This window comes from Vulpes vulpes, chromosome 15 (genome assembly GCF_048418805.1).
Source record: "Vulpes vulpes isolate BD-2025 chromosome 15, VulVul3, whole genome shotgun sequence".
Classification (NCBI taxonomy): Eukaryota; Metazoa; Chordata; class Mammalia; order Carnivora; family Canidae; genus Vulpes; species Vulpes vulpes.
The window spans coordinates 47,479,021-47,504,384 of NC_132794.1; the positions used below are offsets into that span (position 1 = coordinate 47,479,021).

Here is a 25,364-nt window from a genome sequence, read left to right on the forward strand (position 1 = left end):
ATTGTTAGAATCTGTGAGTTGGTGTCTTTCCAGCCAAAGGATAATTCAGCTGAGATGCTCAATTTTATGATTGAAATGTGATCTCACTTCTCCATGTGAGCTGCCTCCTCAAAAATCACTTAGTGGAGAAGAGGCAAAAAGACCTAAGCGCCCAGCGCGTGCTGTGCTGGCTGCTGGCGCTGGCGGGAGGCAGAGACAGCTAAGTCTGAAAGACTCCCGCCAAGGCCGGAGGGGGCTCCCCATCCCCTCCAAGAGGTGAAAAATCGTCCTTCACCAGCCTCTGAAGGCAGAGTGGATGCCCCACCCCCACTCCCACCCCAGTATCCGCAGAGAATCATCCTGGGCACAGCGCTCTAGTCCCGTGTTCCAAAGGAGCCCCAAGGACAGCTTACCGCGCTGCCTGCGCGCTGCTTCCTGGTGGGGGCGTCTAGGGGAGCAGTGGCCGGCCAGGGGCTGTGGTCTGCACCCCCCCAAGCTGGATGCCAGGGGCCTCGCCCAGACTGCACTTTTCCCTCCCCCAGCACGGAGAGAGTGCAGCTCAGGGCTAGCTCCTTGTGGCTTTCCTACCCTCTTTCCTCCCACCTCTCTCTCTATCCAAGGAGAGACTCCAGAACACACATGCTTGGACAAGTTATTTGGGAGCAATAAATGAATCTGGCCGGGCCTCAGTTTCCTCTTTTGTATAATACTATCAAACTTTACAACCATTAAAAAAAATATTTTATTTATTTATTCATAAGACAGAGAGAGAGAGACACAGGCAGAGGGAGAAGCAGGCTCCACGCGGGACTCGATTCCGGGTCTCCAAGATCACGCCGCGGGCTGAAGGCGGTGCTAAACCGCTGAGCCACCCGGGCTGTCCAAACTTTACAACCTTTAGAAAATGATTTGGTAGTGTCCTATGAAGTTAAATACACACTACTCAATTTGTAAGTATTTCTCTAAGAGAAACTAAAATCTTTGGCCATGGAACACTAACCTACAAATTGTTTTATAGCAGTTTAATTCATAATAGCCAAAGCCTAGAAACAACTGGAATGTTCATCAACAAGTAAACTGAAAACACATTGTGATGTATTCATACAATAGAATACTACTCAGCAGTAAAAGGAACAAACTACTGATAATATATATGTGCTTAAGCATGGTCTAATCTCAAAAGGATTATGCTATAAACCAGATTATGATTCCATTTATATGAAATTCCAGGTAAAAACCAAAGCTAACCTGTGGTACAAGAAATCAGAACAGTGGTTTCTTTGGATGGTATGGACTGAGAAGTGCAGAGGGAACTTTCTGGAGTGATTGAAATGTTCTGTATTCTGACTGGTTTTTTTTTTTTTCTTTTTAAGATTTTATTTACTTATTCATGAAAGACACACAGAGAGAGAGGCAAAGACACAAGCAGAGGGAGAAGCAGGCTCCACGTAGGGAGCCTGATGCAGACTCTATCCCAGTACTCCATCCTGGGACTCCAGGATCATGCCCTGGGCCACAGGCAGGCGCTAACCTGCTGAGCCAGCCAGGGATCCCATCTGCATTCTGAATGAAGTGAAGGTTACATGAGTACATTTGTCAAAACTCAGAATTATACTTAAATTTTTGTATGTTTTATTTTCTGTAAATGAAACTTCAATTTAAAGTATCTTTGAAAGAAAAAAAATTGAAAAAATAATAGTACCTTATAGGGTTGTTGTAATAAGTAAATGAGTGAATATGTAAAGTGTTTAGAGCAGTGCCTGGTGTATTGGATATTACCATATAAGCATTTATATAGTATTTACAGTATGAACATGTAGTATTTGTATAACAGTTTTATAGTGTTTGTAATTAATCTGAAATCTGTGGCATTGTGGGACTTATATTTTAGAATACTATCTGTCAGAATTTTCCATAAAGGAGTTCACATTGGATGAGGACTTGCTTTACACTGTCCTAATCTCCTAGCGAGTTGTGAGGATTAAGTGAGGCCATGTAGCTCTGTACATGTCTATTTGACTAATAATGACATGAATGTGGATAGCTAAATCATCCAATTTAACTTTCTGACATAGTATCTATATCGGAGAAATGGTGCTTGGGGTCCAAATACCAAAGAAACACAGAATGATGCAAGGGACACCACACAGACAGCAATTCTGTGATGTGCCGGAAGACATCACATAAGACGCAGCTGTTTAACCCCCCCCGCCCCCACCCCGCCCTGTGAGGCTGTTTGGGGCAAGAGAAAGAGCTTGACTGCCTTTCTGGTTTAAATGTTGGTTCAGTCCTTATTACATGTGGTATTGGGGATGTTAACCTCCCTACGCCTCAGTTTCCTCATCTGTAAAATGGGAATAATACCTTTCTCATGTGGACTTGGAGGACGATTGCATGAGAGAAAGCACGTGTTTCAGGAAGAAAAACTGCTGATCTCTGCAGAAGGGGAATGCTGGTGAGGAGAGGGTCTTTGTTGAGCATGCCTCAGGAGCAGGTCTGGGAAGGCAGGACCCTGCTGCACTGCTCTGCCTGAGGAAGAGGGAGAGATGCACTAGCCCCGAGGAATATCTTGAAGGGAGTGCCTGGGACTGGGTTGGATTCAGGGCCCTCTCAGAGAGAGCGTGGATGAGGAATACCCAAAAAGTCGACTAAGGCAAGAGATGTCTAACGGAATGAAATACTGCACCCTGCTGTATGTATAAAATTCCCTCTTTCCTTGGTCTCTTCTACAAGCCTTCAAAAAAAAAAAAAAAAAAAAAAAGACTACAAGAGGATTTTTTTTTTTTTTTTTTTTTTTGAGAAGTGAGAGGAATTGCTAAATCCGGCATCAATCAAGGGTGGCACAGGGAGGTAAGGTAGGCTGCAAATTCCCACATCTGGGTTATCCGTGTGTCCCGCACAGTCCGCAGTGCGGGGTACGTACGTGCTTAACAGATGACAGACATTTGCACGTCGTGTGCACCGCGGGCGGAAGAGCCTGAGCGCAAGCGGCGGGCCGAGGCCGGGCCCGGCGCAAGTGTCTCTATGACAACGGCGTCTGGGCGCCCCGGAGTGCGCGTGGGGACGCACGTGGCCGGGGCGGGGTGGACCAGCGAAACCTGCCTCTTTGGGGCTCAGATGATTCCCCGCCGCCCTCCAGGTTCGCTTCGCTTCGCTCCAGGTGAGCTTCGCGCCGGTCAGCGGCGCTGCTCGGCGAGCCCCGAGCGGCCTCTCAGCTGCGGCGCCGCGCCGCGCCCTCCCGGGCTCTGGCCGCAGGGGCCCGCACCCCGGGCCGGTGGCAGGCCCCGTGCTCCCTGAGGCCTCGCTCGGGACTCTGGCCTCCTGCCCGCCGGCCGCCCGGACTCCCCGCCGAGCGAGCCGCAGAGCGCGCCGGGGACTGCTCCGCGGCCCAGCGCGCTCTCCCCGGGGCCGGCCGGGGTCAAGGTCGCGGCTCCGCTCGCTCGCAGCGCCGCCCCCTGGCGCGGAGCCGGCGGGAACGTGCGGATCTCGCGCAGCCGGTGCCGCCGCCGCCGACGGGGCGGAGACTGGGCGCCCGCGTGGCCCCCGCGGCCGGCGGGGAGGGGCGGGAGCCCCGGGCTGGGTACCCTCCCCCGGCGGGGGGCGCAGGCCGCCGGCTGCCCCGAGGGCCTGAGCTCTGCCTGGTCCGAACGGAACATTTTACGCCGCAGCTCTAAGACGACGCTCCCGAGGTTGCTTGGATCGGAACAGGCATGTGTAAAAACAGGGTCAGAGCCTCCGCGTCCTTGGCTGAGGATGCAGCAGTGGACGGGAGCCAAGCCCTCATGCCGGCGAGGCCGGGCAGGCAGCCTCCCGCTCACCCAGGAAGTCGGGAGCTCCCGACCTCTCCCGGTGACCCCATCCCCTCTGCGTCTGCCCTGGCCCTCTGCTCCCCGTGCTGTGAGGATAGGCATGGACTCCCCTGCTTCTGGCACTCACACCTGCCAAGGGACTTAGGGTTGCCCTCTTGGTCCTCATCCACCCCTAGTACCCCCACTCCAACCATCCCCTGTCTTCCCGTGACCCAGTCTCTGCTAGACCTTTCCTCAGCTCCACCCCTGACGCTTGACCCTCGCCACAGCTGAAGCTCCCTTAACTCCTTCAGCAGTGAGCCCCCACGCTCATTCTCATCCTTGTTTCCCTGTCTGCACAACCTTGTGGCTGTTTTTGGCTCCCTTTACCCCTAAATCACCACAATCCATCCTTAACAAGGACTCCAAATACTGCCCTTCCTTGCTGTCATGGTCTCTGACTCAGTCCCCAGCGCCTTCTCGAATCTGGGATCACTGGCCCAGTCCAGCACAGAAGTTTCTCATGACTGGGCCTGATGGAGTTTGTGTGACCTGCTGGTGTCCGCACTTGAGACTCCAGCTTCTGCCCTGCCTTGGACCTCACTCCCAGCCTGTACCCTCACTTGTGCTCACAGAACTGTTGGTGAATCCAGACGCCTGACAGAAACCCCTCTTCTGGTCCAGTAGGCCTGTGGGGGTTCAAAGAGCAGATTCAGGTTCCTGCTGCTTCTGCCCAAAAGAACAGAGCCCCATTCCTGAATCTCACCTGCTCTTGCAGGTCCTTGTCCTCCAAGGACTTCCTAGGATGATGGAGGAGAGAAGCTTGCCTCATCCTTTCCTCTGCACACCCTGGGTGGCTGTTTGAGCAGCAGAACATTTCCACCAAAAATTGGTAAAGGAAGCAAGAGCTGGTTTAATCCTCAGAATCCTGGCTGCTTCTGTTTCCTGGAGTTCATAATGGCAATGTCACTTTCTGAGCACCTACTCACTGTGTTAGTGGACCCCCAGAAAGGAAGATCATCACCCTATTGCCTGGCTTAGCTAAATCCTACTCCTTCCATCATGACTCAAGACCCATGTAGCCAAGGACTTAATTAAGAGCCCACCTATATCACTTTCCATAGTTTTCTGTTGTCACTGTCTCCAGTAAGAGACAGTGATGTTTACTCAGTCCCTATGATCAGCCCTGGTGTACCCCAGCACACCTAGACCAGACAGCCAGTCGCATGCCAAGAGAGGATGGAATCCCCTTTCCAGGCGTACTCAGGATGTGTGCTGTGGATGAGTGCCCAAGAAGATATGTGCATGCAGGTCGCTCATGCCCCATAAGGCCATAAAAAAATATTCTTGGCCCATTACTGAGGACACACTGTGTCCTGCGTCCAGATGAGAATAGGAGTCCATCCTTTCAGGGATACACACTAAAATAGTGTTTCTCATTTTCCCAGATTTTTTTGCACCAGGAAAAAGCACTGATAAATAGGGTTCAACAGGGGCTTGCTAACTTTTTACTTTGCCAAGTTCATTGACAGTAAGTACCATCTACTATCACCATCATTTCATTTATAAATGAATTTTAATTCCAATAATATGGGAATGACATTGATGCATTACTAACAGATTTTGCTTTTTAAGAAGTTTTTGTTTTGAAGTGATTGCAAACTTACAGAGAAATTGCAAGAATAGTACAATGAACTCTTATATACCCTTCCCTCAGATTTACGAAGTACTAACATTTTGCCATATTTGGTTTATTGTTCTCTCTCTTTCGCTCTCTCTCATTACACACACACACACACACACACACACACACACACACACACGGAAAGAATTCATTACCTAAACCATTTGAAAGTAAGTTGTAGACATGGCACCTCTTAACCCTGAAATAGAGTAGTACTATTATCAAAATTGGGAAATTTAACATATTTTTTTTTAAGATTTTATTTATTTATGAGAGAGAGAGAGAGAGAGAGAGGCAGAGACACAGGCAGAGGGAGAAGCAGGCTCCATACAGGGAGCTGGATGTGGGACTAGATCCCGGGACTCCAGGATCATGCCTTCAGCCAAAGGCAGGCGCTAAAACCACTGAGCCACCCAGGGATCCCCAGAAATTTAACATCTTTGATACAATGCTCTAATCTGATCTATGTACCTTCTTCAGATTTTGCCAGGTTATTTTGCCAATAATGTTCCCTCCCCCCGCTGCTGCAACTCCCTCCTCCTCCCCAACTCCTTTCTTTTCCCTCTCTTCCTCTCTCTTCTCCTCCCTCTTCCCCTCCTCCTAATAGCTATTGTTTTTTCTGATCCAGGATCCCATCCAGGATCACATATTGCGTTTAGCTGTCATGTCTCTTTAGTCTCCTTCAATCTGGAACAATTTGTCAGCCTTTGTCTTTCATGACATTGACTTTTTCTTTTTTTAAGTACAGGCCAGTTATTATGTAGAATGTCCTCAGTTGGAGTTTGGCTGTTTCCTCATGATTGTATTCAGGCCATGCATTTTTGCCAAGAATACCACAGAAGTGATGTGTCCTTTCTCAGTATATCACATCAAGAGGCACATGACATTGGTTTGTCCTATTTTGAGAAATGTTAATTTTGATCACTTGGTGAGAATGGTGGCGACTGTGTCTCCCTACTGTTAAATTACTATTTTCCCCTTGGAATTGGTAAGTAATTTGTCAGGTGAATTAGCAAGTCTTTTAAATGAAATTAAATCAGCTTTTTGGAAAACTCATTCCATAGCCCCTATTTCCCTCATTTGCTCTTGCCTGTTGAAAACATCTTCAAATCAGCAGCGATCCATACGGTGGCTCTTAAAAATCACTGCACAGGGATGCAAGCAAATTAGTCATTTATCTAATAAATACTTGAGTACTCTATAAGCCATGTACATCAGAGGAAAGGATGGTTTACAATCAGGATCAATAAATAATACAATCAAGTATGGTATACCTCTTTTATGGAAGGCCTCTGAACCTAAGTTTGGATTTGCAGCAAACTTGCTGCAAACACAGGGAACAGAGGAGCAAGCTGAATAACACAATGAGGAAACAATCACTAAATCCGGAATGTGGAGCATTCTGTAAGAAAGCCAGTGTGCAGTCTTCAAAAGGATGATGTCTTGGGAAAAGAAAGGAGTGACTAACCTGGAATAAATGGTGCAACAGTTCATGAGATTTGATTGAATCTGATTTTTAAAAAACCTGTAATTGGGGACAATTGAAGAAATTTTCATATAGACCAATATTAGATGATACTGTGGAATTCTTGTTGGTTTTCTAAGGCATGATAATGGCTTTGTAGTTTTATAAGGGAATGCCCTTATTTTAGAAGATGAATGCTAATGTATTTAGAGGTGAAGTGGCATGATGTTGGCAATTTACTTTCAGAAGCTTTAGCAAGTGGTGCCTGGCTGGCTCGGTCAGAAGAACATGTGATTCTAGATCTCACAGTTGTGGGTTCAAGCCTCATGTTGGGTGTAGCGATTACTCAAATAAAACTTAAAAACAAAAGGCTCAGCAAAAATTCATTCATGTATATACAGAGAGAAAGAGCAAAGTGGTAAAATGTTAAAAATTGTTGAAGCTTGCTAAAGAGTATAGGGATGCTCATACTACTATTCGTTCCATTTTTCTGTGGTTTTGGATTTTTGAGAATCAAAAATTTGAAGATAAAATATATAGGTATAGTCGTGATTAATAAAAATAGAACTCCCTTTAAACTGTTGCTGTATTTTTACGGCGCCTAAAAATCAGACATGGTTGAGGGTCTGTTCTTGACTTTGGCCCAGGTGATGATCTCAGGCTCCTGGGATCGAGCCCCAAAGGAGACTCCATGCTCAACGGTGAGTCTGCTTGTCTCCCTCTCCCTCTGTCTCTTCCCCTACCTCCACTCACACACGCACTTGCTCTCTCTCTAAAATGAATAAGTCTTTTTAAAAAGTGTTATTGGATTTACAGTATTTTTTTTATTACTGTGAGTTTTCTCCTCACTGTTATATGTGGAGAAGTTCCTCAATTCTTTTTATATTTGAAAAGGCTCCTAATTTAGCCTTTCTGGAAAGTATCTGGGTAATAAATGAGACACCTTACAAACTTCATATCAACTTTGATTTGAGTATTTACCTAAGAAGTAATCATGTACTCTGTAAAGATTCAGCAACAGAGTTGTTCATCCCAGTGTAATATTACATCAATGAAGAAGTTGTGTATAATTTAAATTCTCAACTCTTTATTGTTGGTTAAATGAACTATGGCCCAATCACCTAAAGAAAGGAATATGGAACAGGCATCAAAAATGTGAGATCAACCATTTGTTCACAATTGTTGAGGCTGGGTGACCTGTTATTTTTCCTTACATAAAAATTGCAGAACAATATTTAGCAAGTGAAAAGATATTGGCACAATGTATTTGGCTTATGAAAAAAATGGTTATGTACTGTGTAATTCTACTTTTGTTTGCTTGTTTTTTTTAAAGACTGGAAAAATATACATCCAAGTGCTCAGTTTTTATTCGCTCTTATTTCAACTTTCTAAAATTTATAAAGCGAGCATGAATTACTTTTATGTTAGGAAAGAATGATCAAAATGATGTTTGAAAAAATGTTAGTGAATTACTGAATGTTTTCTTCTGCTTAGTATGAAGGAACCCCAGTTGGAGTGGGGTGGGGGGTGTCCCTGGAGCCAGAGGTGGGACCATCCCCGGCCACAAGGTGGCAGTGCTGCTCGCTGAGGGCGCCTCCTTCCGCAGAGCACCCTGGGCTGCACCCCACCGCCACCCCCGTGTCCAAAGCCACCCCCCACCGTACCCCACCCTTATCCTGAAAACACCGGAGCGCCCCTGAAAAAAGAAAGACAACCTAGTGTGTAGGAGGGCTCCTCCCCTCTCTGCACCTGGGCTAGGGGGTGCAAATAGTGCCCGCTGCGGAGATGGCAAGTCGGGAAAGGTTCCTTTCCCTGGGGATACAGGGTTGGGGAAGCTTTCCCCGCAGTTGTCTAGTTTCTAGATGTGGCAGGGCCGCCAGATTGAGAGAGAGAGAGAGAGAGAGAGAGAGAAGGGAGAGAGAGAATGTGTTAAGAATGTATTCTGCATGTTTTACTGATTGTGTCATTTTTCTTGTTTGTGTGTGTGTATGTTAATATTTAGAACATGTTCTTTTATTTCAAAACAACAATATGGATAGAATGTTGAAGAAAACATAATATTTACTTCATACCCAATTCTCTGCATATTTTCTTCTGCTTTTCAGTCCACACATTGTTCATCATATTGGAAGTCCTTGCTATACAATGCTTTATACAGATATAATTTCAGCAAATAACCCAATATGAGGTGTATTGAATAATGGTATCATTTTGTGTTATGCTCTCTGGGCTTATAAAATTGTTTCTCAATTAAGAAAATGTTTAATAATTTATAAAAGTGGACATTGGCATGTTTTAAAATAATTCATCTAGTTGCTTAAAGTATAAAAATTAATGTTTTTAGTATATTCAGAGTTCTGCAACCATCCCCAACGATCAATTTTAGCAGTCATTATGCTGCTGTTTCCATTAACACTATTTTCCCCCACATCCCTTCCTCAAGACCTCAGCAAGCACTAGCTTGCTGTCTCTATATATTTGCCTGTTCCAGACATTTCATTTAAATGGAATCATACAACGTATGCTCTTTAGTGACTGATTTGGCAAGATTCAAGATTCATCCATGTTGTCACATGTACCAGTAATTAAGTTCTTTTTATTGGCGAATAATATTCCATTATATGGAATTTTACTTGTCCATCAAATGATGAGTATTTGGGTTGTTTCCATTTTTTGACTATTATGAATAGCCAAACACTTATTGTTATCTCTCTTTTTGGTCATAATCATCCTACTAGGGGTGAAGCAGTTATCTCTTTGTGGTTTGATTGGCATTTCTGTGATGGCTAGGGGCCATTTGCATATCTTCTTTGGTGAAATGGCTATTCAGATCTTTTGCTCATTCTTTAGTGGGATTATTTGTCATTTTATTTACTTATTTTTAAATATTTTATTCATTTATTCATGAGAGACACAGAGAGAGAAGCAGAGACACAGGCAGAGGGAGAAGCAGGCTCCATGCAGGGAGCCTGATGCAGGACTTGATCCCAGGTTTCCAGAATCACACCCCAGGCCCAAGGCGGTGCTACACAGCTGAGCCACCCGGGCTGCCCTATTTGTCATTTTGTTTATTTATTTATTTATTTATTTATTTATTTATTTATTTATTTAAGATGGGGGCGAGAGAGGGGTAGTGATACAGGCCAAGGGAGAAGCAGGCTCCACACAGGGATTCTGACATGGGACGTGGGACTCGATCCTGGGCCCCCAGGATCACACCCCGGGCCGAAGGCGGCGCTAAACTGTTAAGCCACCAGGGCTGCTCCCTATTTGTCATTTTAATACTGAATTGTTAAGGGTTCTTTATATATCCTAGATACATGCCCCTTTTCAGACACCTGATTTGCAAATATTTTATGTCATTCTGTTGTTTTTTTACTTTCCTGATGGTGTTCTTTGAAGCACAGAAGTTTGTAATTTTTTTTTTTTAGAAGTTTGTAATTTTGGTGAAGTTCAGTTTATCTATTGTTTTCTTCTGTTGTGTTTTCTCCACTCCAAGGTCACAGAGATTTATGCCTATATTTTATTCCTGTATTTCTTACAAGAAATATATGGTGTTTAAAAGGTGTGAAGTAGGAGTCTACTTCATTCTTTTCAAACTGGATTTCCAGTTGTCCCAACACCATTTGTTGAAAAGACTGTTCTTCCCTCCATTGAATTGTCTTAGCACCCTTGTTGAAAATCAACTGATCATAAATGTAAAGGTTTATTTCTGGATTCTTGGTTCTATCTATTGCTCTATGTCTATCCTTATGCCAGTACCACCTTGTCTTGATTACTATGAAGTTATAGTAAGTTTTGAAATCATAAAACATGAGTCTTCCAACTTTGTAATTTTTCAAGATTGTTTTGACAACACTGAGTCCCTGGAATTTCCATATGAATCTTAGAATCAGACTGTCAATTTTTTTAAAAATTCCAGCTAGAATTTTGATGTTGGTTATGTTGAATCTGTAGATTAATTTGAAGAGTATTGGCATCTTAACTATATTAAAATCTTCTGATCCATGAACATAGGATGCCTTCTATTAATTAAGTGCATGTCTGATTTTTTATTTTTACTAAGCAAGAAGCTAAATTATCAGATGATTCTAGATCAGTTTCAAACATTTAGGTACCTTGAATAAAGCCTACTAAGCAGATGGGTGTCATTTGGCACAGCTTGAGGATAACAGGCTCTGCCTGTGTGGAACAGTTGGGTAGAATAATTTAGGGTTACTTATAACAAACTGCTGGTTTTCTACTTTAAGAAAGCTTGGGCAAAACTTCTCCTCTGGACTTGCTCTTCTTGTAAAAAAGGAAACAAAGATGATTACCTTAGTCATTTCAGTAAAAATGGTTAAATGAATTTTTTAAAATACAATATAAAAGACAAAAGATTTGAGACACCTGGGTGGCTCAGCGGTTGGGCGGCTGCCTTTGGCTTAGGGGTCCGGGATTGAGTCCCGCATCTGGCTCCTACAGAGAGCCTGCTTCTCCCTCTGCCTATGTCTCTGCCTCTCTCCCTCTCTCTATCATAAATAATAAATAAAATAATAAAAAAGACAAAAGATTTGAATAGACACTTCATTAAAGAAGGTGTACAGGGGCGCCTGGGTGGCTCAGTTGGTTAAGCATCTGACTTCGGCTCAGGTCATGATCTCAGGCATCAAGCCCCATGTAGGACTGAACAGGGAGCCTGTTTGTCCCTCTCTCTGTGCTCCTCCCCCTGCTGATGCTTTCTCTCTCTCTCTCTCAAATAAATAAATCTTAAAAAAAGAAGATATATAAAAGTTTCTAATAAACAAATGCAGATATGTTCAATATCATTATTCAGCATTAGCCAACATGCAAATTAAGACCATGATAACATACGCACCCACCAGCATGGCTAAAACTTAAAAGACTGACAATATCAAGTACTGGTGAAGATATGAATCACTTAGAACTCTCTTTCACTGCTGGTAGTAGTATTAAATGGTACAACTTTGGAAAACAGATCAGTCTTTCCTTCTTTCCTTCCTTCCTTTCTAAAAAAATTTTAAGTAATCTCTACACCCAACATGGGAATGAAATCACAATCTCAAGATCAAGACTTTCATGCTTCTCCGACTGAGCCAATCTCCCCAGATCAGTAATTCTATACCCAAGAGAAATGAAAATATATATCCACAGAAATATTTGTACATGAATGTTTATAGCAGTTATATTTGCAATAAGCACAAATCAGATACAACCCAATTTCCATTGACCAGAGAATGAGTAAATAAATTGTGGCATATTCAATACAATTGAAGACAACTCAATTATTTATTTTTTTAAAGATTTTATTTATTCATGAGAGACATAGAGAGAGAGGCAGAGACACAGACAGAGGGAGAAACAGGCTCCATGCAGGAATCCAGATGTGGGACTCGATCCTGGGACTCTGGGATCACACCCTGAGCCAAAGGCAGATGCTCAACCGCTGAGCCACCCAGGCATCCTGACAAGTCAATAATTTAAAGGAACAAATTGCTAATACACACAACATATGTGAATCTTAAAAATATTACACTGAGTGAAAGAAGCCAGACACAAAAGAAAACATATTGGATGATTTCATTTATATGAAATTCTGGAACAATCAAAACTAAGCTATCATTACTGCAGATCATTGGTCTCCTAGGGACAAAAGAGGAGGGAAGACCAAATGCAAAGAGGCTTAAAGGAACTTTCTGAGGTGATAGAAATGTTCCATCTTCAGTGGAGTGGTCGTTATATGTGTGTATTACCTTTGGAAAAGCTCATCAAGCTGCTTTTAATGTACTTGATGTACATTAAAATTAATATACTTGAAATGGATACCTCCTGAGGGCTCTGATCCCTTGGATCATGGTGGGGAAGCCATTAGGATCTGCCTTGCCTCTGAGTGCCTGGATGGAATTGGAGTTGACCTTACCCTCTTAACCCTTACCTGTGGCCCAAGATGCTCTTTGCTTTGACTGGCCTGAGAGTTTGGAAGCAGTCGAGAGCTGCACGGCAGTCACAGAAACCTTGTTATGGACTGGATATTTGTGTATCCCCTCAAATTCATATGTTGAAGTCCTAACTCCACAATGGGATGGTATTTGGAAGTGGAGCCTTTGGGAAGCAATTAGATTTAGAGGAGGCCATGAAGGTGGAGACCTCCATAAGGGAATTAGTGCCTTTGAAAAGAGACAAAGAGACCAGAGTGTGCTCACTGTCCCTCCCCCAACCACCACCACCAGGGGAGGACCTGGCAAGAAGGTAACTTTCTGCAAACCAGGAATAGGACCCTCACCAAGAACTTAGCTGTACTGGCAACCTGACCTTAGACTGCCCAGCCTCCCAAACTGAGAGAGATACCTGTTGTTTAAGCCACACAGTCTATTGTAATTTGTTAAAACAGCCTGAACAGACTAAGGCAAACCTTATCCTGCCAAATAGGAGATGAACTGTGACCCTTCCTCTAAAAGTCTCCTGAACTACATTATGTCTTCTAAATTTAGAAGAATTCCTCCTGAATATTCCAAAGCCACCATACTGTTCTGTACTCATTTCCAAAATCCCATGCATCCTTTTCAGGCCCTGTAACTGACCTGCTTCTTTTTTTTTTTTTTTTAAGTTCTTTATTTATTTGACTGAGAGAGAGCACAAGCAGGGGAGTAGTAGAGAGAGAAGCAGGCTCCCCACTACGCAGAGAGCCCTGAGCTGAGCTCAGTCCCAGGACCCTGGGATCATGATCTGAGCCGAAAGCAGATGCTTAACGGACTGAACCACCCAGGCGCCCCTGACCCTCCTGCCTTTAAGTGACCTCTTACACACACTCAAGTGTTCCTCTGACCTCACCCGGGGCCCCTGAGGCTTCACATGGTCATCCAGGCTGACTCTGCTTGACTCCTTGCTTTTCCCTTAAACTTTGAGCATAGAGACCTGGGACTTTCCAGATTCAGCTGCTGGAGCATGAAGCATGACCCCCTGCTCAGGGCATGGGTTCTCCAAACCTTAGAAGCCACCCACCCAGAATGTCCAGGCCCTTGGGGGCTCATACTCTGGTGTTTCTCCTTAGGTATAAATAAAACAGTGTCCTAAATAATTGCACATCTTGTCCTTAGCCTTTTTTCCCCTGACCCTGTAAATTAGAACTATGCAGAACCACTACCATGAGTAGCGGTTGGGAGTGGTTGGGCTTTCCTGTTCTTTCCCACCAGGAGAGCAGAACTGAAGATCCCCTACAACAGAAAGTCCTGTGAGCTGCCTGGTAAATGCATGGCTGCCCACTGCAACCTCACCTCATGTGATGTGGGCTCTGTAGACCAGAGCCGAGGAAAGTTAGAAGCTGCTCAAACCCAGGGATAAACACAGTTGACTGTCCTTCCACAACTTTTTTTAGGCATATGAAAATATATGGACCTGTTTATGAGTGTGTGTTGGGGTGGTTTTTTTTTTTTCTGTTAAACAGACTGGGATAATATTCTTTCAATTCAGCAAGTACTTGTTGATTATCTACTATATGCTAGACACTTTTAGATCACTGAAAATAATTCTGCAACTGGCAGTTTTTGCTTAAAAGCATAAAATCTTTCCATGTCAATACATAATGATCTGTCATTATTTTTTTTTAATTTTTTTATTTATTCATGATAGTCACACACAGAGAGAGAGAGAGAGAGAGAGACAGAGGCAGAGACACAGGCAGAGGGAGAAGCAGGCTTCATGCACCGGGAGCCCGACGTGGGATTCGATCCCGGATCTCCAGGATCGTGCCCTGAGCCAAAGGCAGGCGCTAAACCGCTGCGCCACCCAGGGATCCCTATTTTTTTCATCATTGTAAAACTTTAGCACACTTAGCACTTTAATGCATTTTATGCTCTGATAAATACAGAATTGATCGATGTACTTCTAGCTATTTTTATCACCATTATTGGGTGGGATGCAATGAACAGATTTCCTAAGGTTGGGGAATTAGGCAAAAGCAGGATTATGAATTTAAGTCATAGAATCTTTCTCCCTTGTGGGTTAAAATATTTTTCAGTCTTACTTTCTACTATGGATCTGTAAAAAGAATTAGATTAGCACAACTATTTTTGATCTACATATTTGCAATAGCTGATACTAAAAGGAATTTGTTGGGTTTGGGAGACAGCATGTGGGGGGCGAGATAGGGCTGGAGAAGTAACGTAGAATCCGAGTGCCTAAGGCATTGGAGGACACACAGAGAGCCATAGAAGTCAACGTAGGGTTTTAAGCAGGAGCAAGACTGGAATTCTATTTTTTCCCATTTTATTGAGATATAATTGATATATAACATGGTATTATGTTTAAGGTATACAACATAATGATTTGATATAAGTATACATTGTGAAATGATTACCATGTTAAGTTTAGTTAACATCCATCACCTCACATTGTTAAAACTTTTTTTTTTTTTTTAAGTAAGCTCCACGCCCAATGTGAGGCTTGAACTCATGACACTGAGATCAAGAGACACATGTTCTAGTGCCAGAGCCAACCAGGGGCCTCTTGTGATAGGAACTTTCAAGATCTACTCTCTTAACAACTTTCAAATATACAACACAGTATTGTTTGTTTGTTTTTTTACAACACAGTATTGTTAACTGTAGTCACCATGCTGTACCTTATATCTCCACAACATAATTATAATATAACTGGACATTTGTATTGTTTGATCCCCTTTCCCCATTTCCCCCACTCCCTACCCACTGGCTCTGGCAACCACCAATCTGTTCTCTATTTCTATGAGTCTGTTTTTTTAGATTCCACATATAAGTGAGATGATCCAGTTTTCGTCTTTCTTTCTGACTTATTTCACTTAGCATAACACCCTCAAGGTCGATCCATGTAAATGGCAAGATTTCCTTCTTTTTTGTGATTAATATTCCACTGTATATTCCACTGTATATATAAATACCACCGTTTTTTATCCATTCATCTGTTGATGGACATTTAGGTTATTTCTTTGTCTTGGCTATTGTAAATAACATTGCAGTGAAAATGGGGGCACAGGGGCACCTGGGTGGCTCAGTCAGTTAAGCATCCAACTCTTAATTTCAGCTCAGGTCATGATCTCAGGGTCCTGGGATCAAGCTCCACATCAGGATCCATACTCATCAGGGAGTTTGCTTCAGGATTCTTTTCCTCTCTCTCTTTCTCTCATAAATAAATAAATATTTTTTTAAAAAATAAAATGGGGATATAGTGATTCTGTTTCCTTTGGACATACACCCAGATATGGAATTGTTGGATCATAGGGTAGTTCTATTTTTAATTTTTTGAGGAAACTCCATACTGCTTTCCATAGTGGCTGCACCAGTTTGCATTCCCATCAACAGGACAAGAGGGTTCCCTTTGCTCCATATCCTCTCCCACATTTGTTATCTCTTATCTTTTGAATGACAGCTGCTCTAATAGGTGTGAGATATCTTATTTTGGTTTTGATTTGCGTTTCCCTGTTGGGTGCTCACTTTTCATTTACCTGTGGACATTTGTATGTCTTCTTTGGAAAAATATCTACTCAGCTCCTCTGCCCATTTTATGATCAGATTGTTTATTATTTGCTATTAAATTGTATTTGTTTATATATTTTGGATATTAATCCCTTATCATATATATGATTGCCAATATTTCCTCCCATTCCATAGGTAGCCTTTTATTTTGTGGGTGGTTTCCTTTGCTGTGTAGAGACCTTTTTGATGTAGTCCCACTTATCTATTTTTGCTTTTGTTGCTTTTGCTTTTGGTGTCATATTCAAAAAATCATCACCAAGATTGATGTCAAGGAGCTTGCTGCCAATGTTTTCTTCCAGGAGTTTTATGGTTTCAGTTCTTATGTCCAAGTCTTTAATCCATTTTGAGTTGATTTTTGTGTATAGGTGTAAGAGAGTGATCCAATTTCATTCTTTGGAATATGGCTGTCCAGTTTTCCCAACAGCATTTTTTGAAGAGACTATCCTTTCCCCATTGTGTATTCTTGGCTTCTTTGTCATAAATTAATTGACTATATGTGCATAGGTTTATTTGTGGGCTTTCTATTCTGTTCCACTGATCTGTGTGTCTGTTTTTATGTCAATACCAGACGTTTTGATTGCTATCACTTTGTAATATAGTTTAAAAATCAGGAAGTGTGATGCTTCCAGCTTTGTTCTTTCTCAAGATTCTTTGGCTATTTGGGGTCTTTTGTGGTTCCATACAAACTTTAGGATTGTTTATTCTATTTCCATGAAAAATGCCATTGTAATTTTGATAGAGATTGCGTTGAATCTGTAGATTGCTTTGAGATCTGTCATTATTTTTTTTTTCTTTTTTTTTTTTTTCTTTTTTTTTTTTTTTTTAAATTTATTTATGATAGTCACACAGAGAGAGAGGAAGAGAGAGAGAGAGAGAGAGAGAGAGAGGCAGAGACACAGGCAGAGGGAGAAGCAGGCTCCATGCACCGGGAGCCCGACGTGGGATTCGATCCCGGGTCTCCAGGATCGCGCCCTGGGCCAAAGGCAGGCACTAAACCGCTGCGCCACCCAGGGATCCCAAGATCTGTCATTATTTTTGACAGCTGCGTGGTAGGTACCCCATAGCATGGCAGCATCATAACTCTGCAATTTCTTTAGCTAGTTCCCTAATTTCAGACATTCAGATTGCCTCCATATACTTTTCTATTATAAATAATACAACAGTGGATGCCGTTGTCAAATTACTTTGTGCATATTTGTGAATATTTCTGATAGACCCCTATGAGGAAGATTACTTAATTAAAGAGAATGTGCTGAATATTTCTTTTTTTAAAAGAAGATTTTATTTATTCATGAGAGACACACAGAGAGAGGCAGAGACATAGACAGAAGGGAGAAGCAGTTTCCCTGCAAGGAGCCTGATATGGAACTCGATCCCAGGATCCCGGGATCACGATCTGAGCCAAAGGCAGATGCTCAACCACTTGAGCCTCCGAGATGCCCCATGTGCTGAATATTTCTAATTGTTGTTCCCAGGTAACAAGATTGTGTCCATTTATTCTCCCACCACTTATGTGTGAGAGGGCTCTGCTCCTTGTGGTCTCTAGGTAATATTATCAAGCTGATAGGTGAAAATGGGCAACAACCTTGTCAATAGGAATCAACCTCAGCCATTAATACTGACTGAGCAGCTTATGACCCTCAGCACAGGGCATCTCTAGGCTACAAATTAAGAGAGGTCAAGCTCTGGGTACCTGGGTACCTCAGTTGGTTAAGCATCTGCCTTTGGCTCAGGTCATGATCTCAGGATTCTGGGATCAAGCCCCACGTTGAGCTCCCTGCTCAGCGGGGAGTCCGCTTCTCCCTCTCCTTCTACCCCTATCCCCAAACTTGTGCTCTGTCTTTTTCTCTCTCAAATAAATAAAATTTTTTAAACATTTATTTTTATTTTTTTAAGATTTTATTTATTTATTCATGAGAGACATAGAGAGAGAGAGAGAGGCAGAGACACAGGCAGAGGGAGAAGCAAGCTCCATGCAGGGAGCCTGATGTGGGACTTGATCCCGGGTCTCCAGGATCAGCCCTGGGCCGAAGGCAGGCGCTCAACCACTGAGCCACCCAGGGATCCCCAATAATTTTTTTTTTAAGAGAGAGAGATCAAGCCCTAGCCAGTCCCATGGGTGAGCTTCAGCTATTACTAACACTTGCTCAGATTGTGTTCTTTTACGCCCACGGTCTCTTTTCTTCTTTACCACCACTCTCTAAGATAAATGTCATTATCTCATTTACAGAAGGAGAGACACGCAAAGAGGCCGGTTTCTCAAGATCATAAAGGTAACAGGTAACGGACGGTGAAGGAAAGAACGGTGAGGGTAAGGACACTGTTAACCCGGGGGGCTGGGGTCCTGACCTGGTCTCAAGGCCAGAACCAGATGAATTACGTGGTCTGGAATGGTGCTCAGTGCTTTTCCATGGGCGGCCGCGTGTGCGATCTGTTATGCCCGCACTCATCCTGGCTGTGCATGAGGTGAAGGCTACAGGTATGGAGAGAGGTGCCCCCTGGTTCTGGAAGCTCAGAAGGATCGAGGGAGGAGTGGAGAGCACTGTTAGCCTGGTGATGGGCAGGGTCGGGGGAGGAAGGTGGTGGCGGGTAGTTATGAATGGACCATATGTGTGGCAACCTTGTCCTTGTCCAGGAGCTAATGAGAAACCTCTTCTATCCTTTCCATCCTCCCAGCGGGCCGCTGCCCTAGTCACCACCCAGGGCCCTCAGCATAGACTTCCTTCCTCCAAACAAAGCACCCCCTTAAACAATCCCTGTATTACCATGGCTCTAAGCCTACGGATTCCAAGGACAGACTTGTTTAACCCCTTTGGGCTCCAGCACTTATTGATTGGCCCTCAGGACTCTGTGGTTTAAAAAAATCTTTTCAGCACACTCAGAGTGGGGAGCCAGCAGGCAGCTAAGGGTCTTTCCCTTGAGGGTTCATTTGTTTCCTGGGGAAGCTCAGCTCCCATGGACACACTTCCAGGGTCACAAAAACCCTTGTGGCCCTACACCTTCAGGATTTTTATCCTCAAACAGGAGGTTCCTCAAGGTGGTGCCATCTCAGCACCCCCCAGCCTGGAAGTTGGTGGGGGGGGCACAATACACCACACCCAGGCCTATGAAGTGGGCTGTGCGCTCTGGCAGCATGACTGACCTGGTAGTTGGCTGGTGTTTTCAGATGTGAGAAGCCCAAAGACTGCAAAGAAGAGTCTTGAATCCTGAGCCTAGGGAGAATGTAGTCCAGGATCTAAGGAAGATACCGTCTCTTGGCCTCTTTATTTGTAAAAACAGTAGGAAATCTCTTCTGCAGTTATGTGAGAGAATGTCTTTATTTTTAGGAAATGCATGTGTATATGCAGAGGGTGAGAAAGCCACACATGCAAATACTTGATGAATCTGGGTAAAGGGTATTTGGAAACTCCTCATATAATGCAACTTTTCTGTACGTTTGAAATGGTATCAAAATTAAATAGTGGGGACGTCTGAGTGGCTCAGTGATTGAGCATCTGCCTTTGGCTCAGGGTATGATCCCGGAATGCCGGGATCAAGTCCCACATCAGGCTCCCTGCCTGGAACCTGCTTCTCCCTCTACCTGTGTCTCTGCCTCTCTTTCTCTGTCTCTCATGAATAAATAAAATCTTTTTAAAAAATTAAATGGTGGGATCCCTGGGTGGCGCAGCGGTTTGGTGCCTGCCTTTGGTCCAGGGCGCGATCCTGGAGATCCGGGATCGAATCCCACGTCGGGCTCCCGGTGCATGGAGCCTGCTTCTCCCTCTGCCTGTGTCTCTGCCTCTCTCTCTCACTGTGTTCCTATCATAAATAAATAAAAATTTAAAAAAAAAATAAAAAATAAAAAATTAAATGGTGACCCAAGAAAGTGGAATTGTAAATATCAGAGGAGCAGATTTAGGTAAATTAATTCTCATTCCCACCTGACAAGCCCAAGAATGGATTTAATTTTTGTGTAGATTTTGAATTATTTTTACCCTGTTGTAATCAGGGACAATCTGTCTTTTTTCACTTGATGTCGGTCACAAACTGTTGTCTGTGCTGTTACACAGTGCTGGTAACTATCATTTAAATGACTTAATTCCATTATAGGTCATGGTTTATGCTCTCCCCTTGAGGGGCACTCCAGAGGAAGCCGGGGATTGATCTTGGTTCATCATGAACTTAGTATCAGGTGCTATCCACCAAAGGCTATGTACAGGCATTATTTTATTTGACCCCTATAGTCATACTAAGATAAATATTTTTACCCTGGGGATCCCTGGGTGGCTCAGCGGTTTGGAGCCTGCCTTCAGCCCGAGGCATGGTCCTTGAGTCCCGGGATCGAGTCCTGTGTCGGGTTCCCTGTGTGGAGCCTGCTTCTCCCTCTGCCTGTGTCTCTGCCTCTCTCTGTGTCTCTCATGAATAAGTAAATGAAATCTTTTAAAAAAATTTTTTACGCTTAATTTGTGGGTAAGGAGCTTATAACAAGCCATCTCATGCACTACAATTCAGCATTCTTTTTTTTCTTTTTTGTAAAGATTGTATTTATTCATGAGAGACACAGAGAAAGAAGCAGAGACATAGGCAGAGGGAGAAGCAGGCTCCCTGTGGGGAGCCTGATACAGGACTCAATCCCAGGACCCCAGGATCTGGACCTGAGCCAAAGGCAGATGCTCAACCACTGAGCCACCCAGGTGCCCTGATGGAATTCAGCATTCAATTCCCATCTCTGACTCCTATGCTCATGCCTTCCCATGGTTCTTCCATGACTGAAAGCTTTCTCTTCCTCCTCCTCTAAACTCCTGGCTCTTTTTCTGTCCTGAAGTTTCAATCTTGTATTGTGGTTAGTAATTCCATGTCCCAAATCCGAGGCCAGACTATGGACCCTCTGAGGGTGAGACTCACTGCAGATTCATCTTTGGAGGCTCAACATGCTTAGCCCTGTGTAGTCTTATACATGGGAGGAGCTTACATCATTTATTCTTTCAACAAATACTGCATTTCTGGAGCGCCTACTATGCAACTAGCACTGTTCTAGATTCTTGGAACACATTAGTGATTCAGTAAACAAAATGGAGCTTACATCCTGGAGGAAGGAGATGTACAGTAAAGAACATACATAGTAAATAAGAAAAGTATATACTATGTTAGAAGGTGCTAAATAATATGGGGAAATGGAGCAGGGTAAGGACAATAGGGGGTGCAGGAGGAGCAGGTGTTTCAATTTTTGTTTTTTAAAATGATTTTGTTTATTTGAGATAGACCAAGACAGAGCATAAGCAGGATGGGGGAGGTACACAGAAGAAGAGGATAAGCAGACTCGTTGCTGAGCAGGAAGCTGATACTCGGCTCAATCCCAGGACTCTGGGATGGTGACCTGAGCCAAAGGCAGATGCTTAACCAACTAAGCCACCCAGGCACCCCTGGTGTTTCAATTTTAAATAGAGTAATTAGGATAGGCCACATTGAGGAGGTAACATCTGAGCAAAGATTTGGAGGAGATGAAAGTGAGTATCACGTAAATGAACAAATGAAGGAATAAAATTAATTGTATGATACATTTTAACTATACAGTTAGAAAGCAGGCATTAGAAGAGCTAAGACCCTAAGTCTGAAAAGATAAATTCTAAGGAGAGATAAGATCAAAGTTTAAAAGATCATACCAGGGGGTGCTTGGCATGCTCAGTAGGTTAAGCATAAATAATAAACCCAGAGATGTCAGCCCTGGGGTCAGTGATCGGAAGAAGTTGGGGATATCTGTAGGGCATGCCCCAACCCTTCAATGTGATCCAGGGCAAAAGTCTAGTTTTGTGCCATGTTAGGACACAAGGCTCTGGTGGACTGGATCCTACCAAGAAGTCCTGATGACCCTGGACTGTACATCTCACATCAGCTAACATTGAGAGCCTTTTCCTGTTGATGTTTGTTAAATATATTACAAACCGGACAGGTGGAATTATTATATTTGGAGCTATTACATTTGTGGGTTTTTAATTTATTTTTTATTTATTAAGATTATTTACTTATTTATTTATTCATGAGAGACACAGAGAGAGAGGCAGAGACATAGGCAGAGAGAGAAGCAGACTCTCCATGGAGTATAGGACTTGATCCCAGGATCCCAAGATCACGACCTGAGCCAAAGGCAGATGTTTAACCACTGAGCAACCCAGGTTAATACAAGAATTACATAGGGGTGTCTGGGTGGCTGAGTAGGTTAAGCGTCCCTTTTTTTTTTTTTTTTTTTTAAGCATCCCTTTCTTGATTTCAGCTCAGGTCATGATCACAGGCTCATGGAATCAGGACCCTTGTCAGGCTCCATGCTCAGAGCAGAGTCCCCTTCTCCCTCTCCCATGGCTCCTCCCCCAGCTTGTACACACTTTCTCTGTCAAATAAATAAATAAAATCTTTTTTATCCCAGTCAAAATACAGGACATTTCTAATACCTCAGACCCTTGTGCAATCAGTTTTCCATACTCTCTACCTTAGGCAATCACTAATCTGATTTTTACATCCTAGTATTATTAATTTAATGGCAAAGACATTTCCTGTAATATTACATGAATATAGAATAAACTTTTTTATTTATTTTATTTATTTTATTTTTTTAAAAGATTTTATTTATTTATTCATGAGAGACACAGAGAGAGAGAGGCAGAGACACAGGCAGAGGGAGAAGCAGGCTCCATGCAGGGAGCCCGATGTGGGATTCGATCCCGGGTCTCCAGGATCACGCCCTGGGCCAAAGGCAGATGCTCAACCGCTGAGCCACCCAGGCGTCCCTAGAATCGACTTTTTTAAACATATAATCACACTTTCTGACCAGGTCAGGATATCATTTTGACCAAAGTATAATCTTTAACAATTTATATGCTTAATAAATAATTTCCAAGTTAAATGGCCTTTGTTTTTCATAGACCGTTTATGTATAAACAGATTAACATAATATTGATGAAATGAATCATAACTGAAATATATGAAGTTGGCTTAATATTAGAAGATTTCTATACAAATAGAGGTTTAGTTTGCAAAGTAAGTACCTCCAGAAAATTTGCCTTATATATGTGGATTTTTGTTCATTGAGTTCTCTTAGTGTAGAGCACATCCACTTAATATTCCAGTTTTTCTTTTCTTTTTAAAAATTTTATTTATTTATTCATGAGAGACACACAGAGAGAGACACAGGCAGAGGGAGAAGCAGACCCCCTGCAGGGAGCCTGATGTGGGACTCGATCCCAGAACTCCGGAATCATACCCTGAGCCAAAGGCAGACGCTCAACCACTGAGCCACGCAGGCGTCCCAATATTCCAGTTTTAAAAATGTATTTAAACTTTCTATATGTTGATATGGAATATTCTCAAAACAGGAAAGTACAGATCAGCATGTATTGTATGCTATATTATATACTATCATTTCCATTAAGAATATGCACATACAGGCTCAAATATGCATAGGATGTCCCTGAAGGATACACAAGGAATTGGGAATAGCATCTGTCCCCAGGGATGGAAAGGCAATGATTCCAAGGCAGAGGAGGAAGGAGATGTTTTTACTCTATATCCTTTTCTATCTTTTGACCTTTGTATTGTGTGTATACATTACCTCGTCAGAAAATAAAATAAGGGCAGCCTGGGTGGCTCAGTGGTTTAGCGCCACCTTCGGCCCAGGGTGTGATCCTGGAGACCTGGGATCAGTCCCATGTCTGGCTCCCTGCATGAAGGCTGCTTCTCCCTATGCCTGTATCTCTCCTATGCCTGTATCTCTGTGTCTCTCATGAATAAATAAATAAAATCTGTAAAAAAAATAATTTTAATACAACATAAAAAAATAAAGCAGTGCTGTTTGAGGGCAAATATGTAGTCACCAAAATGACTTGGAAATTAAGTAGTGGATGTTAGTGTTATGACACACTGACAGGGTGAGGAAAAGTATTGACTGAGTCTAGGGAATGCCTCCTCCAAAGTGCTCTCTTTAATTGCAGACTGTATTTTAAATCAGTTGACCTAAATTTTGCCTTACAGATTCACTCAAGGTACAGCTTATTTAAAAAAAAAAAAAAAAAAAGGTACAGCTTATTTACAGACCTTTGCTCTGATCTCACAGAGCCCACCATATCTGCTCTTAAAGATAGCCCTTTCTTTTCCTTTTTTCTAGCTGCAACATCTGAAACCTGGGAGACTTTAATAATTATATGAGCCACAGATATGAACACATAATCTACACAAGATAAAGTACAAATAGTAAACAGAATCATGAAAAATATTCCACCTCAGTAGTCAAAGAAACTCAAACAAAGAAATAACTTATTTAATAAGCAATTTATTCAAAGATTACCCCCCAGTGGCAGGGAGGGTCTGGTGAAAGCTGTGTGTATTTATCACCGGCTAAAATATAAATCCGCTCAGCCCTTTGGCCGAGTATATGTCAATTCATGTAGCCATAAAAATATTAATGTGTTTTGAATTGGTAATCCCACTCTTGGGAGTTTGTCCTGAGGAAATTTTTTCCAAAGAAGAGAAAAAGCTCTTTGTGGGAAGATCTTCATTGTGTCTTATCTATCAAAGGGAAAAAGAGAGGGGCTACAAAGAGCAGTGGTTTTAGAGTCCGGTGTCTGGGGTTTGTTGGTTTGATTTGGGGATCTGCCCCTTTGTGTCTGTGTGGTGTTGGATAAATGACTAGATCTCCCCAAGTCTACGTCTACAGTGTGGAAGGAGGGAAATTAGGTTGGGAGAGTCGTGTCGGAGCAGAGTATGATCTGGATTGCTAAGCCCAGGTCTCCAAGCTCTATGAAGTGGGCAAGAGAATCATTGTAAGTATCTGATGAGAGCTCCACATCAGGAAAATTAATCTGGTGGTGGCATAAAGGATGAATGGAACAGCGAGAAGGTGGAGGTGGGCAGGCTCCTTAGAAGGCTTGCACAGTAGTGTATGTGAGAGGCAATGACTAATTAAATAAAAC

The 25,364-nt window shown here is 43.0% G+C and overlaps 1 protein-coding gene across 4 annotated transcripts in view; it reads left to right on the forward strand.

The window, feature by feature from the left end:
- Positions 1 to 2,958: 2,958 nt before the first annotated feature.
- The window catches only part of RPUSD2 (RNA pseudouridine synthase domain containing 2), a 58,524-nt gene continuing 36,118 nt past the window's right edge, over positions 2,959 to 25,364 (forward strand). The window contains exons 1-3 of one of the 4 annotated variants that reach the window (XM_072738296.1): positions 3,060 to 3,139; positions 17,267 to 17,474; positions 18,656 to 18,705. The gene's annotated coding sequence lies outside the window, so the exon portion shown is untranslated. Of the gene's footprint in view, positions 3,140 to 17,266; positions 17,475 to 18,655; positions 18,737 to 25,364 lie in introns of all 4 variants that reach the window. The other 3 variants (XR_011997338.1, XR_003234996.2, XM_072738295.1) reach the window with 3 other exon arrangements.